Source organism: Octopus sinensis, linkage group LG3 (genome assembly GCF_006345805.1).
Source record: "Octopus sinensis linkage group LG3, ASM634580v1, whole genome shotgun sequence".
Classification (NCBI taxonomy): Eukaryota; Metazoa; Mollusca; class Cephalopoda; order Octopoda; family Octopodidae; genus Octopus; species Octopus sinensis.
Window position 1 is genome coordinate 81,484,359 of NC_042999.1, and position 18,008 is coordinate 81,502,366.

Genomic DNA, 18,008 nt, shown 5'->3' on the forward strand with positions numbered 1-18,008 from the left:
ATTCACGCCTATGTTCATATCACAAATATGCCAAAATTTGAAAGAAATCAGAAAATTATTTATGTTGTCTATATTCGAGGTGTCTAAATATGGCAGCTAAGGAAATAAATATTCTGGTAGCTTCATCTGAAACTCACGTTTCAAATATATAAGAGTACAAGGAGAGAGAGAGAGAGAGAGAGAGAAAAAGAGAGAGAGAGAGAGGGAGGAAGAGACGCAGGCAATGGACGAGTGAGAGACTGTAGGTAAGTGTAGAGTAGGAAATAACGAGAAGAATATCGAGAAAGAAATTTGTACATTCTATCGCTGCAGTGTGTCAAGTACTGTCATGTTTATAACATGGCAAAGCCATAACAATAACAAAAATAACAACAGCAAAACAACAACAGCAGCAACAACAACAAAAATAACATGAACAACAACAACAACAACAATAATAATAATGATAATAATAACAATAATAATATTTGTTCTATGTTTGATCCCCTCAGGTTGGTATTAAGAAAGGCAAATGCAGGGTATCAATTCAGAAATAGTAATGGAAAAACTAACCATTTGCTCTACATGGATGATCTAAAGATTTTTAGTAAGAATGAAAAAAGAGATAGATTCCTTAATACAGACTGTATGACTCTTCAGCAAAGGTATAGTTATGGAATTTGGCATAGATAAATGTGCAATATTTTTCACGAGAAGGGGACAGGTAGTCAAAATCTAAGGCATTCAATTACCAGATGGACAGACATTAATGTCATTGAAAGGAGGAGAGATTTATAAGTATCTAGGAGTATTAGAATCTGACGGCACTAACTACAGAAATTAAAACAAAATTGAGAACGAGCACATGCAGAAGGGTGAGGAAACTAATGAAATCAAAGCTTAATGGTCCGAATCTAGTGGAAGCTGAAAATACTTGGGCAATATCGTTACTTTGGTACTCAACAGCTTTTGTATATTGGACAAATATTAAATTAGCAAAGCTAGGCAGAAGAACTAGGGAGGAATTTAATATGAATGGAGTACTTCCCCCAAAAGCAGGAGTAGCAAGATTATACCTACCTAGAATGGAAAGTGGAAGAGAGTTAATATCAGTGGAAGACTGCGTAGAGTTAACTAGAGTATATATAGACTCCTATACAGTTAATAATGAAGAAAGTTTATTATAATAATGAAGAAAGTTTATTAAAAGCTGCTAGTGTCACAGGAAGATATAGGGAAACCAAAACACCAAACGAATTTAAAAACCAGAAAGAAGAACAGAAGTTATCTGACTGGCAGTAGAAGGCGTTGCATGGTAGATTCCCAGAGATAGTTTCAGTAAATAGCAATAGAGAGACATGGTTATGGCTGCGGAAGAGAAAGCTGAAGAGGGAGATAGAAAGATCACGTATTAAGGACTAATTGGATAGAAGCCAAAATAGACAAAAACCTAGAAAATTCCCAATGTAGATTATGCAAATCAAAAGAGGAAAGCGTTACTCATACAGAAGTGAATGTAGCATGCTGGCACAGAAAGAATACAAGACATGACAATAATTGACTTTAGAGTCCGAAATGATGAAAAAATTAAGAGGAGAAGTACATAAAATATAGTTAAGTACCAGAATCTTGCTATTACAGAGACTATGGAAAGTGTGGGTGCTACTCCTGCCGTTGGGTGAAGTACTCCATTTATATTAAATTCCTGCCGAGTTATAGGTGCATTAAGAATTATCTCTAAAGAGTTGAACAGATGGATAGAAGAAGCAGACATAAAGCCCAGTTCAGTACAGTTGCAGAAAACTGTTATTAGGGACAGCGAGGATTCTTGGCATCTAAGGCTACTTGTTATAGCCCGATGTTAGGATTATTTTCTTTTCCAACAGTCTAATCTGTTGAGCGTATAATAATAATAATAATAATAATATAATAATAATAATAATAATAATAATAATAATAATAATAATAATAATAATTCGTGTGGAACAGTTGACACAGTATTTGATGTCGAGTGTGAAGTTGGTTTCGGTGGTTAATGTGAACGGTGGAAGGATTTGAACTGGCTGCGAAAATAGAGAACTTGGCAACGTAAAGAAAACAGAATGGTACCGTGAATTTGGAAATAACAAGAGACCAGTCGGTGAGAAAAACGGGTTAAAAAATAATAAAAGATATAAATTAACTCATTAGACTGGTGAATAAAAGAAGAGCTCACCAAAACAAGTCTACGCATTTCAGAGGCAAATAAAAGAACTCTCTAAAATCTCTCTAAAGAACTGTTTATTTATTCCATAAATGTTATTGGTCTCATAATTAAAGATCTTTTATTTTGGTATTTCCCCTCTTTTGACTTCTTTGACTACTGCTTCTTCCACTCTAAGCAAGAAGGTTTGCTGAGTTCCCCTACGCGGTTGTCTGAGCTATCGAACCCAGACTGTTATGTTGTAGGTGGTTTCGGGAGGCCACATGCGGCATAACAAGATAATGGAAACTCCCATCCATCGTATACGAGATCTGATCAATAGGTACCGGGACTGTTGCTATAGTAACGACGCTACTGCACGTAGAGTAAAGCTGCTTGGCACAAATGAACCCTGATTTCTACTGTGCATGTGCACTAAGATTTTACGCTTTAGTTTGCTTACGCTGTTCACAGCAGTGATTCAAAATAACATGTATAACGTGTGATCGTCGTATTGAACAAGACAGATAAAGGAAATCGTTGAATCACCATCCGTAAGTTATCATAGGGTGTGCAGAACAGTTACGATTCAGTTCAGTCCATTACCACTGACGAGTTGGGTATGAGACGCGTGTCTGCTATGTATGCGCCAAAATTGCTTTCAGCTAACCAAAAAGACACTCGGATTTTAGTTGCACAAAATCTCTTCGATTGTGTCGAGAACAACGAACACTTTTTGAAAATTTTGTATAGGCTTCTGAGCAGGTATTGCCAAGATTTTGTCAAAATTTGATGCAAATTCTCTGCTCAACGTTCTCTGTCATGGTCAATGCGACGAACATACGCGACACACCTTCCTTCCAACCACTGCTGTAAACAGCAGAAGTAAGGTAGGTGATGACTTAGTGCACGTTCACAGCAGAGTTTAAGATCAATCTGTGCCAAGCGGCTTTACTCTGCGTGCTTTAGCCTCGTTACTATGACAACAGTTTGGATTCTTATTGACCAGCCTATGTGTATATTTATAATCAGCACGAATTATTTGTTTATAGTGATCAAATGTATGGTCTGTACATTCGCTCTCTCCCTCAATGAAATAGATTTCGCCTGAACAGGTGCTCGGAGTTCCACGCGTAAGTGTCGGCAAGACCACAGAGCAATGTGAAATGAAGTGTTTTGCGCAAGAACTCAACACGCCACCCGGTCTAATAATTAAAACAACGCTTTCACGATCCTGAGTGCAACACCCAAACCACAAATACTTGCGTCCTCAGTTTGTTTAAACGCTATGTCACAGGGCTTTAAATATTTAAATCAAGGTATTCCCCAAATATAGGCTCCACATTTTGGCATGAGGCCAGCCGCTTCAAGGGAATATGTAAGACGTTTACATCGACCCCAGTGCTCAACTGGTACTTATTTTGTCGACCTCGAAAGTGTGAAAGGTAAAGTCGACCTCGGCGGAATGTAAACTCACCTTGAAGACGAACGAAATGCCGCTAAGCGCCTTTGCCTGGCGTGCTAACGATTCTGCCAGCTAGCTGTTTTATAGTTCAGTAAGATATTATTTATTATTACACATGTGATTTCACCTTACTACTTACAGAATATTTATAGCTGAAGGTACAAAATTTTGCATAAACAAAATTATTTGCTGGGTAGAGGTAGGTGGGATAAGAAAGAGTAGAAATTTGACTTTCTAGAAGTCACATTAAATTCTTTTTGCTTTATATATCTTGGCAACATCAGCTTGTTATAACATCTTGTAACACCTTTGTAGTATTCAATCGAGCTTCCGTTGTTAAAAGAGTTGCATATATATATATATTTTCATGTACATATTTCCGCTATAAACTTGAATACTTGCATTGGAAGTAATACATACATATATCATTATGTGTATATATATATATATATATATGAGTGCGTGTATATATATATATATATATATATATATATATATGTGTGTGTGTGTGTGTATATAAATATATGCATGTATGTATATATATAATTTATATATATATATAATACATATATATATATATATATATTTGCATATATATGTGTGTATATCTGTATGTGTGCATATACACATGTATGTACATGTATAATTATACATAATTATCTTAATTTTTCAACCGATTCATATCCCACCTAATGTTCAATTTGTTCTGTCTACCTATCTATCTATTTAATTATCTGTCTGTCGATGTATGTATGTATGTATCTATCCCCCCTCTCTCTCTTTCTCTCTCTTTATATATATATATATATTATATATATATATATATATATATATATATACCTTTTTCAAACTATGCTTTGCTAAGCACATTAACGTCCACATTTTCGCCTCATATAAAAAAAATTTATGTATTATCTCGCAATTACACCTTTGAAAACATTAATGAGTAGGAGATGACAAATATTGTGTGTAGATTGGAATACAAATACCTTGAAACTTGATATTTGCGTACCAGCCCTTCAGAAGTTGATGTGAAGACATTTTTAACTTCATGAATTTGTTTTATTTTTGCTTGTGTAAAATCGTGTTCAAACTAACAATATACCCCAAAGCAGATTTGGTTTGTCTTAGCCTGATGACAAACGTCATCAATCACAATATAATTCACTGACATATAGCTTGCATCCAGGGATTTCTTCTATGTTTGCAGAAAAGAAAATTGAAGATAGTCTTCAACAGTGTAAACGACAGGACAATTCCCATCTTGTCAACGTGATATGGTTGTCGCAATGTACAGTAACATACAGTATTCTACTAAAAATTGAACTTATCCACTCTAGAAACAATCGTATTGTCTTTAGTGGGATGAATATTGTACAGTTGGAAATAATTTCCGAGTATTAGACTTAACAATCTAAACAAAGTGCTCTTATCAGCAATGAAGTCGACGCGTTTCACTGTATGTACTCATAAAGCATTATATTTTCCTAGTGCAGAAGGCCAGATTCAACTTTTTTTCATTATCTATCTTTTCTATGTCTTACCTTAATATATGTACCAATCTGAGAAATCTCTATTTAAGGCAAAATAATGAAAGAAGAATCCGGAATTTATATAGTAATAAAACAGAAGGAGGTGACATGTATACTCTTAGGATCATCTCATAAAATACAGGCCCGTTATTGTATAATACAGTTTTTTTTTTGTCTTTTGGTATTACACCACTTTAATGGTTTAATGTGAGATATAATGTATCGTCATTTAGTAAGGTTTGTCAACCCGAAGGTTAAAAGACGCCAACAGCTGGGGTTCGAAGTAATTCTCCTCTGCACACAACCACACAAACCGTAACTCCTGATAACATTCTACACATCTGTTTTCCTTCATTGTTCTCGCTTTACTCAGAAACACCCCGAAACAAATTTAAGGAAACCACCCCATAACGTTCTCTGGAAAGCATCTTAGAAGAAATGGTAACGCGGATACAATTTGGTCCAACACATCCATCTAATTCAATGTCAGAATTATAACCTAAAATCTTCACCAGGGGTTGCCATTATATTAGATGGATCAGAACGGTTACAACCGAAATTTATATTTATGCCTACGTAACATATGTAACTTTCAGTAATGTTACTTATTTTTCTCAAATTTCTTAGCATTTTCTTCTGCTTAACGTGAACTGACTCATTTACAGGCTTAATACAAAAGCAGAAAATAATTCTTTCGTTCATTTCCTTGTTTTTGAAGGTTCGCATCCTCATCCGCCATTTCTTAGTTATTGCGGTTTCATTATTTTTCTAAATCGGAAATGATTTGAATACAGATCTGAAATGCTTTAAATCTCTTAATACTTGTGTTGAAACTAATGTGTATTCCTGCAAATCAAGGTGTAATAATTAGTGTCAGAAACGAACGAGGATAAATTTCGTGATCAGGGTCCAGGGCATGCTAGATTAACTAGCTAGAAGTGAATACTGATGTGTAGCAATAGTAAAAAATATCGTGCAATATCTACCTGTAGACATACCGTCTCCATGTTTCTGGATAATGCAGCTATTACAACCAAAATGCCGTTTCAAAATTGTAAAATATTTCCACACCAATCATATGTGAAATGGTAAGTATTGACGTGCTTGTTATATCGATGTTGCTTGTTCAACTAATCAAAACCTTCGGAATCAACTGAAGAACTCTTAGCTTCAATGTATCCAGTAATCTTTATCAACAAACGAACAGAATAGTAATTAGTACTGTCTACATGACCGAACGAAGTTATATTTGTATTATGTGGAGGCGCAATAGCCTAGTGGTTAGGGCAGCGGACTCGCGGTCGTAGGATCGCAGTTTCGATTCCCAGACCGGGCATTGTGAGTGTTTATTGAGCGAAAACACCTAAAGCTCCACGAGGCTCCGGCAGGGATGGTGGTGATCCCTGCTGTACTCTTTCACCACAACTTTCTCTCACTCTTACTTCCTGTTTCTGTTGTATTTCAAAGGGCTGGTCCTGTCACTCTCTGTGTCACGTTGAATATCCCCGAGAACTACGTTAAGGGTACACGTGTCTGTGGAGTGCTCAGCCACTTACACGTTAATTTCACGAGCAGGCTGTTCCTTGATCGGATCAACCGGAACCCTCGTCGTCGTAACCGACGGCGTGCTTCCATCTCATTTGTATTATATATTAATAGACGAGTTTCGTTCAAATGTATGATAATATGCAGAAGCATGTTCAAAGACTGTGATAATTGTTCTGATTATACAACGAAATAATGAGTCGATGGTTTTAATTTACACGTTGCTTATATACTTGTAGTACCTATCAACGATGTTTTTCTTGCTTTATCAAACACCGTGCACTTCAGTATATCTTAAAATATCAGTTTTCATCTCATGTTTAGATCTTAGTATATTATCTATCTCAGAAAATGATTATGCCCTGTTAATTCTTGCCGCTTTCGCATTAAAATCACGTTAACATCATACACACAAAATCACACCAACCACCACACGTATATGTATGTATATGTGTGTGCATCTGTGTAAATATATGTAACTGTATAGATTTGTATAAATAAATTTATATGTGAGAAGGGACGTGCATCTATGTGTTATAGAAGGAGATTGAGGAGGAAAGACGAGTGTATAATATTTGGGTTTAGATTCATATATATGAGAAAATCCGGCACCAATTTAAATTCGGCATTAGTAACAATTGTAATCACGAAATGATATCTAGAGACGCAGCCCCTATAATATAGAGACACAAAAACCTAGAAAAAGATAAACTTTTAGCACATGTAGAAACTGACCTCATATATCTCAGCTAAAGAGTCTCCTCATTTCAATACATAAAACAAAGTACGACAGAACCTGAAGTAACTCTGACAAAATAAATGAAGAAACCGAATGGTCGGACAAGCGTAAAATAATTGATTGTAGGATAGAATATTGAACTAAAAGACTAATGATCATAACTTTTACAGAACATTGAAGTGATTTCACAAATCTCTCCTCTAATTTGATAACATCTGTTAGAAGAGAGATATGTTTATTTACGAAAGCATCACACTAGTAGATACATAAATTATAAAATTAGGGAAAAAAGTAACACCCAATAATTGCAAACAATATATGTTATTTACTGGCAGAAACGTTTATGAAGAATAAATTTGTAGTAAGAATAACTATTCTTGATATCAAAACTTATGCTTGGGAAACAATTGCATGCACATAAAACCCTAATTTTTAAGAAAAAGATCATTTGGGGTATAAAAGAATTCTGAACTAGAGCACCAGCTGATAGTGCTGATATATGTGACATTCTGTAAACATCAGCTATATTTGCTGAAGAATATAATCTTAGGTCGACCACACAGATATTTCTAGATTTCACATGTAGAAATGTAGAATTCGGTCCATGACCACTGCATCAGATATGTGAATGGGATAGAAATCACCTCAGTCACGTCAAATAAAATGCAATATGTTTCACAGCAACATTTCCTTCAACCTCCAATATAATTACTCACCCACGAGCTTTCAGCGTATACATTTGTTGTTAGAAATTTCTTATGTAACCAATTAATTACAATAACATGGTTATACACCTTTCTGAATCACTGATATTTACTATGTTCCCTAATTGTTTTTATTCTCTAAATAAGCTAATCCTATATTGAGTCATCCAACTGCGGTGTACACTCAATAATACGCAATTAACCAATAAAAATCCGTAACATTTCAGCTACTTTAAAAATTACAATAGATGGGTTGATAAGATATGTTTTAATATTATTTGTTAAAAAGATATAGCCCTTTACCTAACTTAGAAAATATAGCTATTTGTAAGTGATGCAATTATTAAAGCAGACATCATTATTTTCAACAGTTGAAATAACACTGTACAATATTACCGATTATTTAAGGATGAAGACTTCACATTTATTTATATGCAGACACAGATGCCGATGTAGCTATTCCTTATAATTTGATAGAGAAGGAGGCGTTTTCATAAATTCCCTGCTTCTTTCGATTTGTAATAATTGAATAAATGATAAAGTTGATGAAAATGTTAAATATCTGTAAGATGTTCATCTACAGAATGAGAAACTTGAAATGTTGAGATTCTAGAGAAAACTAAACAAAATGTTCTGATTGATGTCGGCATAGCACGACGTGTGTCAGTTCCGAATCTAAATAGTATCCGATGAGCAAAACCGTTCCTGCAGCGATTGTAATTATGATGTTAGGGAATTGCGTCTCTATCGCAAAGAATTGTATTGATAAGTCTTCAATAGGCCAAAAAATAAAAATAAGAAAGAAGATCAGTAGATCTTTTTTTCTTCTCTAATATATTTAAGTTTATATAAGCAGCAATGTTCTAGATTTGAGATAGTAAGCGCTAAAACTTTGAGCAATAGGCAATTGCTTTCAATGCTATTTTTCAACAAAAGGGAGAGAAAGAGTCCGAGTAATCAGAGTGTTATAAGGGAAAAGTAAATCTAATGGGATCAAAGTGTCAAATGTAATATGAAGTATGTTCCTTTTCTGATGCAATCGGAGGTATTTTATTATTTTGCGTGTATGTTATTGGGAAATGGTGGAGAAATGAATAAGGAAGTTTCAGAGGAGTTTTAAATGATTGTTTCAGTGTATACAGGTGACAAATGTCATAGTGTAGTCTGATGACACAGATTGTGCTTTAGGAGACAAGAAAGATATGTTTTGTGTATCAATTAAGGATATTCTTGTGTGCGGCTTCTAACTTATGTAAAATAATAGACTTTTATATCATCAGAGTAAGGAGTACTGGAGAAGTGTTGCAAGTCGAAAATTATATGAACAATTTATCGTTATTATTATTATTCTTTTGTATAGGCTGGGGATGTTTGGAATGCGACAGAGCAAACAAATTACGAATCTTTCAGCCTGAAGCTGTCAGAGCACAGTATATATTAATCGATGTCAGTGGTAATATGTCGCCTTCCAATTGTGTACTGCTAAACAACATTACATCATTTGTAATATTGTAGCATAATTTAAGCAGACTATTAATGAATTGGAAAGTAGATGGAATAAATGATAATAAACGAATCATTCACTATATATTCTGACAAAAGTGTTTTAATTATTGTCAATTGTTTCAAAACTGAAAAAATATCAAATATGGTATTTACTTGTTAAATATTATAACTACACAAAATTAGTGTTATTAAGATAGACTAACGATAGAATTGCTAATAACAGGTAAATGCTCGCTAGGAAAGAAAAATATGCAATTTTTTCCAATGCTTGAAAATAAAATCATTTTTCTTCTGGTTCATCTGTATACAGAGGCTAATAAACTGCACTATTTACAGTTAACAACTACACTGAATGTCATTTGAATGTACTGTTGGAGACTGAATATGCCGCCGCGAAATTTTGGCCAGATGCAGAGCATAACAAATTACAGAAGTAGGTAATATTATTTGTTTTTAAAATGCAGACATTTGTACACATTATTATGAATTATTTCCATATATGCTAAAAGATTTCAATTGTTGAGACACTAACAATATCGAGATAAGAGCGTCAATAAACTACAAACATAGTATGAAAACAAATTATATTAATCACCTAACTAGCATAATAGAAACAAATCAGAAATCGTTTAAGGAAAGGAGCCTTAAAGACAGGAAATTGATGAGTGTCTTATCAAGTTTTGTATATATGTATATATCAGCCATTACCTTTTTTTCTAATATTTTTCTAATTATTATCGTAAATGAAACATTTGTTACCTTCCGGGTATTTAGCATTTTATTAAAATCGAGAAATCAAACAAAAAACATGAAAAAATTGAAACAAATATATTCTCTAAATTCTGCAATAATTCTTTCTTCTTTATGCGATTATTTACATAGATTTGTTCATACATACATGCACACACACGCACACAGACATAGTGAGAGAGTTACACACATACACGCATATATGTGCACATATATTTGTTTGTATGTATGTATCTATTTATGTATGTATGTATGTATGTATGTATGTATGTATGTATGTATATATATATATATATATATATATATATATATATTATATATATATATATATATATATATATATATATATATATATATACATACGTGCATATTCAAATGAATGATTGTTTTGGAAAAATAAATTACTAGAATAATTGTAAAGAAACACAGGCATATACAAAAATACATACATATATATTGTTCGATATCGTTTGAATGTGTGTTTGCCTACGGCAAACGAATTCGTAACGATTGCCCGTCACTAAAATAATGATTGCTTTAATTATTATGATTTTATTCAAGAAAAACGTTAAAAGCTATAACAGTGATTTAAAATTATTTCTTGCTTTTAGCACAAATAGTACATTTACTTGCATATTAATTTGTAATCTAAGAAACTTACTAATTTTAATTCTTAAACTGGTTTTCCACTTCTCAGATTTTCTCATTACTTTTAAACTTATACACGCTACAGTGAAACTCTAAGCATAATGAAATTCTTTTACACCCTTCAAGGTTTCTCAATCTTTCTGAGCCCCGATAGCTATTCTAAACTTCAGTGACAAAGAAGTCCAGTAAGCGCCAACATCATCATTGGAAACAGCTTAATTCACTGACGAAATGTGTTTACATTACTATGTTAGGAACCTTATTAGGTGCCAAAATGAATCAAAACTAACTTGTTTTTTTTTCTAAAAATGTTCCAATTCAGCAGTATTGAAATAGTATTCGTCAAACTATGTTCGTCAACGAAGTCGATGTGTTTCGTTATCAAGAAACCCACATGGTGTAACTCCAGTGTGTGATCAAGTGTTATTTCCTTGTTAAAAATGAAAGGAAAAAATAAACAGGCGCAGATATGTAAGTATTTTCAGTCTATTCCCCAATCACACGTTTATGGGTTTAGTTCTACTGCGTGACACTTTGGACAAAATTCTACGATAGCCTTGGGCCGACCAGGGCTGTGTAAGTGGACTTGGCCGATAGAGATTCTAAGAAGCTTGTCATATATACATATATATATATACATATGGATGTATTTTTCTCTATATATATCATCTAATATAGAATCATAGTTTTGCCTTACATGTAAGTTAGCACTTATTGTTTATGATACTACTGATTGTGAAACTTAGTACAAATTTTACAAAAATTTCATTTCCCAAGAGATCGTATCATGGTTTATTTTCTTTGTTAATATTCACGAGCAATATATGCCCCATTTCATATTCTTTCAGATCATTTGATATTTTAGGCAAGAGTTTGGTTACTAGTTCTTTGTCCAGTTTTCTTCGTTATATTTTGAAGAACTAGCTGTTGACATTTTAGCGGATTATTATAGCTACTCCTTTCTTTGTTAAATATTTATTCTAGATTAGTTAAATAAATTTGTCTATATTTTTCAAGAGAAAACCCCTTTTACACTTCTCAAAATTTTACATCATAAATTTCTCGGCTTCATTGCATTTATTTTTCCTGCATATATTTTGCAAAGTATTAGAATATTCTAATACTCCAAACCACTTCGGTATTTGCTGCATTTCCGTAGAAATTCCTCTCATTTGTTTTCTCTCTCTCTTATATATATATATATATATATATATATATATATATATATATACCCTTATACAGACAGACAGACACACACACACACACACACACATATATATATATATATATGTATATATATATATACATGTATATATATATATATGTATATATATATATACATGTATATATATATACATGTATATATATATATATATATATATATATATATATATATGTATATATATATATATTATATATATATAATATATATATATATATATATATATATACACCCTTAAATTAATTAACTTAGACGCCCAAAAATTATGTTAGAGTATAATATTGAAGACCGGACTGAACCATTTAAACCGATTAGACTTTGTATAACAATTAAGGACCACAAAGATAATTATCTACGTAATACTCAGGTCAGATTAATATACCCCAATATCTAGATTCAGGCAAGCTTAACAAACCAGTCTTGGATAAGTACATATCAACCCTTAAGAAAAAGATTAAACTCAAGTTATGGACAAACAACCAAAGCGCAATAGAATGGTTCTCTAACATAAAATATCAGGATACACATAATTTTTTCCAAATTGACATACAGAATTATTATTCCTTCATAAAGCCTACTATTCTAAATAATGCGCTTATTTTTGCTAAGAATATTACTAAGATAAGTAGAAATGAAATTAATGTAATCCTTACGGCCCGTAAGTCCACTATCGAATTTGATAACAAATTGTAGGCTAGAAAGATCACCTCTGATTTCTTTCATATAAAATGGGATTCCTCTCTCAGCGGAGGTAACTGAACTTGTAGGAATTTACCTTTCAGACAACATTTATAAAGAATTTTCCGAATTTGGGTGAGGCCTGTATTGAGACGGCGCACTTTTTCTTATCAGACACATCTCGAATAGACGCCTTGAACTACTTAAGAAACGTCTGTATAAATTGTTTTAATAGGTTCGGTCTCTCCATTACTATAGATAATGAAAACTACTCAATCAACTATTTAGATGGTAACTGCGATTTAAATACTAGTTTACACCAACCTTATATGAAACCTAACTCTAAATTAAAGTATATAATCTATCAAAATAACCATCCACAATCAGTAAAAAGGGATTTAATAAGAAGCATTAACAAAAGGATCTCCTATGTCTCATGTAATGAGGACATATCAAATAGCCATAAGGATAATTATGATAAGGCAAATATGGATGCGTGCTATAAAGATAGAAATAAATATATCCCACACGAGTATGCAATGAATAGTGGTAAGGACGAATGTGTAACCGCAAAAATATTGCACATGACCATGCACATAAGCGATGTAAAAAAGCACAGGGAGCTACAGCTAATGACACTAGTAGGATCAGATTTAGTAACAATATGGGCAACCATAAGAATGACAGTAACATAATGGGTAGCACAACGAGAGTTAATGAACGTATGATAAATAATATCAATAAACACACTAACCGCGAAGAGACTACTGGTAAATCGGGAGATAAGATCTGGTGCACACTCCCTTTTTCAATGCAAATAAAGGCTGACTTAGCCAATCAATTATTTAACGTTATAAATAAGCATTTTGATAATAATAGGTATTCTAAACTTAAAATTAGTAGTACAATAAGGATAGATTATAGTCTTACACATCATTAAGCGAGCATTATATCCTCCCTGAATAATAAAAGATTAGATATTTCCTACTTAAAAAGAAACAAAAATAACAACGACGGCGATATTAGTAGGAATAAAAACAATAAACACCCCCTCTGACATTGTAAAGAGTACACTCATAACCAAAATAGCCACTTTATTCGCAATAGACTCAACCCTACCCCACTAGGAAGTAATTCCTCCCTACAGCACAATTTATGTGACTGTAGGAATAGGAAAATTGTGCCTTCAGAATTAAGGATGTAATTTACCTGCAGAATTAAGGATGTAATTTACCAATGTACTCTCCGAACACAGTCTAGTAAAATGAGGTACATAGGAGCTACACAAAATAAGATAAAACGTAGACTAGACGCATCAACATTCTTTTCGAAATAGAGACATAATTAAATCGACTGGTTTAAGTAAGTATATTTGAGAGCTCAAGATAGTGATATTATTTTCACATTAAAATGGGAGATCCTCGCTACTACACCTTCGTATAATGAAAAAAGTATTGATTAGGTATTTTACCATATACAGTTCTACATTTAAAAGATGAGGAGTTATGTACATTATTTACATTATTTAGAATTGACGGATATTTGATCTCATCTTGTTTGTTGTTAACACAATGTTTCGGCTGATACACCCTCCAGCCTTCATCGGGTATCTTGGGGAAATTTCAAACCTCGGTTCTCATTCTTAATGTATTTTTCGATGTCATATGGGCTGCATATTTTTTGTAACTTTTTCGGAGAGGCATTTCACATAGGGTAAGAAGACTGTGGACAGTTAATCGGTTTCATCCCCTCTCTTTTCTTCCTAATTGCAGTGGAGAGTATGATTTTGAGGTAGTTATTGCTTAATAGATTGTTACTGAGCTTGGTCATTTCTCCGTGGTGGGATTCACGATCGCTACTTAAAATCATTGCTCGATGCTTTAGGTACTGAGAAATCCCTCTCTTTACACAGTATATATACATACATATATATATACATACATATATGCATAAACATATATGTATATTATATATATATATATATATACATATATATATATGTATATATATATATAATATATATATATGTATATATATATATATATATATATATTATATATATATATATATATGTGTGTATATACATATATATATACATACATATATATATATATATATATATATATATATATATATATATATATATATATATGTATACATATACGCGCAGGTGTGGCTGTTATGTAAGACGCGCTTGCTTACCAGCCACATAGATCTCCGTCATCTTTTTCTGCCTCTCCTTCTTCCCTGCAAAGAATTCCCAACGGTCTCGAACCCACAAGTGTAAACAAGAGAGACAGAGAGACAAGCATAAACGAGGAAAATGCCCCTTATATTTGAATACTATGCAAATATTCTTTTAAAAAAACTTTCCACACTTACAGTTGAAAAAGTCTCAATGACTGAAACCGGTACTGAAATGTGTTTTATAAAATGATTTTAGCATTCTCTACCTTGACGTTTTTTACACACACACACGCACACACCCACACATACATATATGTAGTTGAAATATGTGAGATAGATATATTTTGCCTAATTTGTTTATCCTTATTTTTACTCACACACACACACGAAGTGTATCTACAGTTTCTTTCGACCAAATATTCCGTCACATGGCATTGGTCGTACCGGGCTGTAGTTGAACCCATTCAAAGTGTCGCGGAGTACAACTCAAACGGTGACCACTGCATATCACATAGCAATATCTAAGTATATGTTTGTGTACAGAGAGAGAGAGAGAGAGAGAGAGTGAGAGAGAAAGAGAGGAAAGGATGGAGAGAGTAAGAGAAAGAAAGAGAGAGAATGTAAATATATTTATGAGTAAATATTTATTTATATGTATGTATATATGTATGGATATATATATATATATATATATATATATGTATATATTCGTATGTATACATATGTATGAATATATATAATATACATATATATATATTTATATGTCTATAAATATTTATATATGCACGTAAGTACATATGTATGTTTATATGAATACGTAAATATATATATATATATATATATATATATACATGTTAGTACGTATGTATATATATGTATATGTATATATATATGTTAGTATGTATGTACCTGTATATATGTACGATACTTCGGTGATAATTCCCTTGCTCAGATGTTCAGGACTTTGGTAGATTGTGATATTGTGTCATAGTCCCCAATATTCCGTGTTCACTCTTGGCCAGTATGATACTTTTAATAAATAACCCGGTTATGGGTTAAATACCAAATATATTCTTGTGGCTGTAGCTAACAGTATTCTCTGAAGGCATAGTAACTGTGTCATACACCCATGATTTTATAACGTACTTTGATGTCAGATTGAGCCTTAATTATTTAACAGACTCGTTCATAAAATTTAAGCTCAGGTTAGCAGGGAACGAGCAAAGTAAACTGAAAACGAAGTTTATTAGTACTTTTAAGGAAACACTCGGTATATTTTCCCTAATGAGTATCATTCAACTTTTGTCATATTTTTAAGTAAAAGAAAATGGAATCAATATATAAAAAATTATAAATAAGGGAAGCGCACGTCATCTTTTCAAGTTCTACTCATGTGGCAAAAAGGGACTGAAAGGGGTTGCTGTAAACATGCACCTATAGATCAGCGCGAGTGTAATTTTGTTGGGTTTTCACTAGCAGCTGTTGAAATTTACCAACATTAGCGCAAATATTTGTTTGAATTTTGGCTTCTGTTTTTATGATTTTCCTCTTCCCACGGCTTTATGTAACATCACATCATATCATATTGTCCTGTACCGACCTCACTCTGCTTATACATCCCTAATGATTAATAAAGAGATCATTATAGTTACAATGAAACCAGTGAGCTAGAAGTATTGTTATGGCGTCGAAAATAAACGTGTAGCGTTATTTCGTTCGACACATTACGGTCGGAGTACAAATTCCACCGAGTTCGAATTTGACTTTCATCCTTTCGCGGTCGATAAAATAATGTACCAGGTTAGCATTAGGATCGACGACTATCCCCGTGCTCTAAATGTTCAGGCCTTGTGCCCACAACTGAAAGAATCATATTAAACTTTCTGTAATAGACATAATTATTTAGAAATTTAAAATTACTTCTTTAAAATAAACTATAAACCATGTTTCTAGACAATATAAGCACCAATTGTTATAATTGATTCATGCTAGTTTCAATAATTAATATACCTCCAAGTGAAAAAAAATTTAATGCAATGACTGTATTTATCGTCATCCAAATCTCTAGCTTCAGTTTTGATTTAACTGGGAAGATTTCATTTATATTAAAATTCATGGCACATATTTTAATTTTAATTTTCGAACACTGATAACTTCAATGATCATACATTTACATGTGATGTGAACAATGTAGAAACTCATTCTCCTTTACTATATATACTGTTGCAATAGTAACGAGATTTAAGTACTACTTTGGTTTACAAAAATTTACAAATTCAACCAATATTGTAATGGGTGAAATTCAGATATGCTGAGATTCAGATATCTTTGCTCATTTTGCAGTATGCATGAAACAGTTCCATCATACAATGGAACCTGATGTGTGGTCGAATTTTTGCATAAATTATTACTAGAGGTTAACCGGGTTTGCTCTTCAGAAACAGTTAAGTGATTTGCAGTGAACTAACAAGCGACAGTTTAGTCTTTTATGAATGTTTTCCAATATTTGAAAAAAACAGTTGAAATAAAGTTGTTATGAAGTGGAAATAAATAATTTAGAAAGCATCCTAAACATTTCCCATTCCAATAATATTGTTAGTTAAGTTGTACACCCATATAAAAAAATATGTTAACACAATGTAATCATCACACTTCATGCGCATCTAAAGCTATGCAATACCCTTAAACAATATTTTTAAAAATCAATATTTGTTTAACTCAATACACAAATTATTTCATTTACTTAATCATGCGTGTATGAGTCTTTTGAAAAATAGAGTAAAGAATATGGTTCGCAGAGAAGTTCAAAATCTAACGGAATACATCAGCATCTGGTTGTGTACTTGGCAGGAAAAACGAAATTTTACTTCT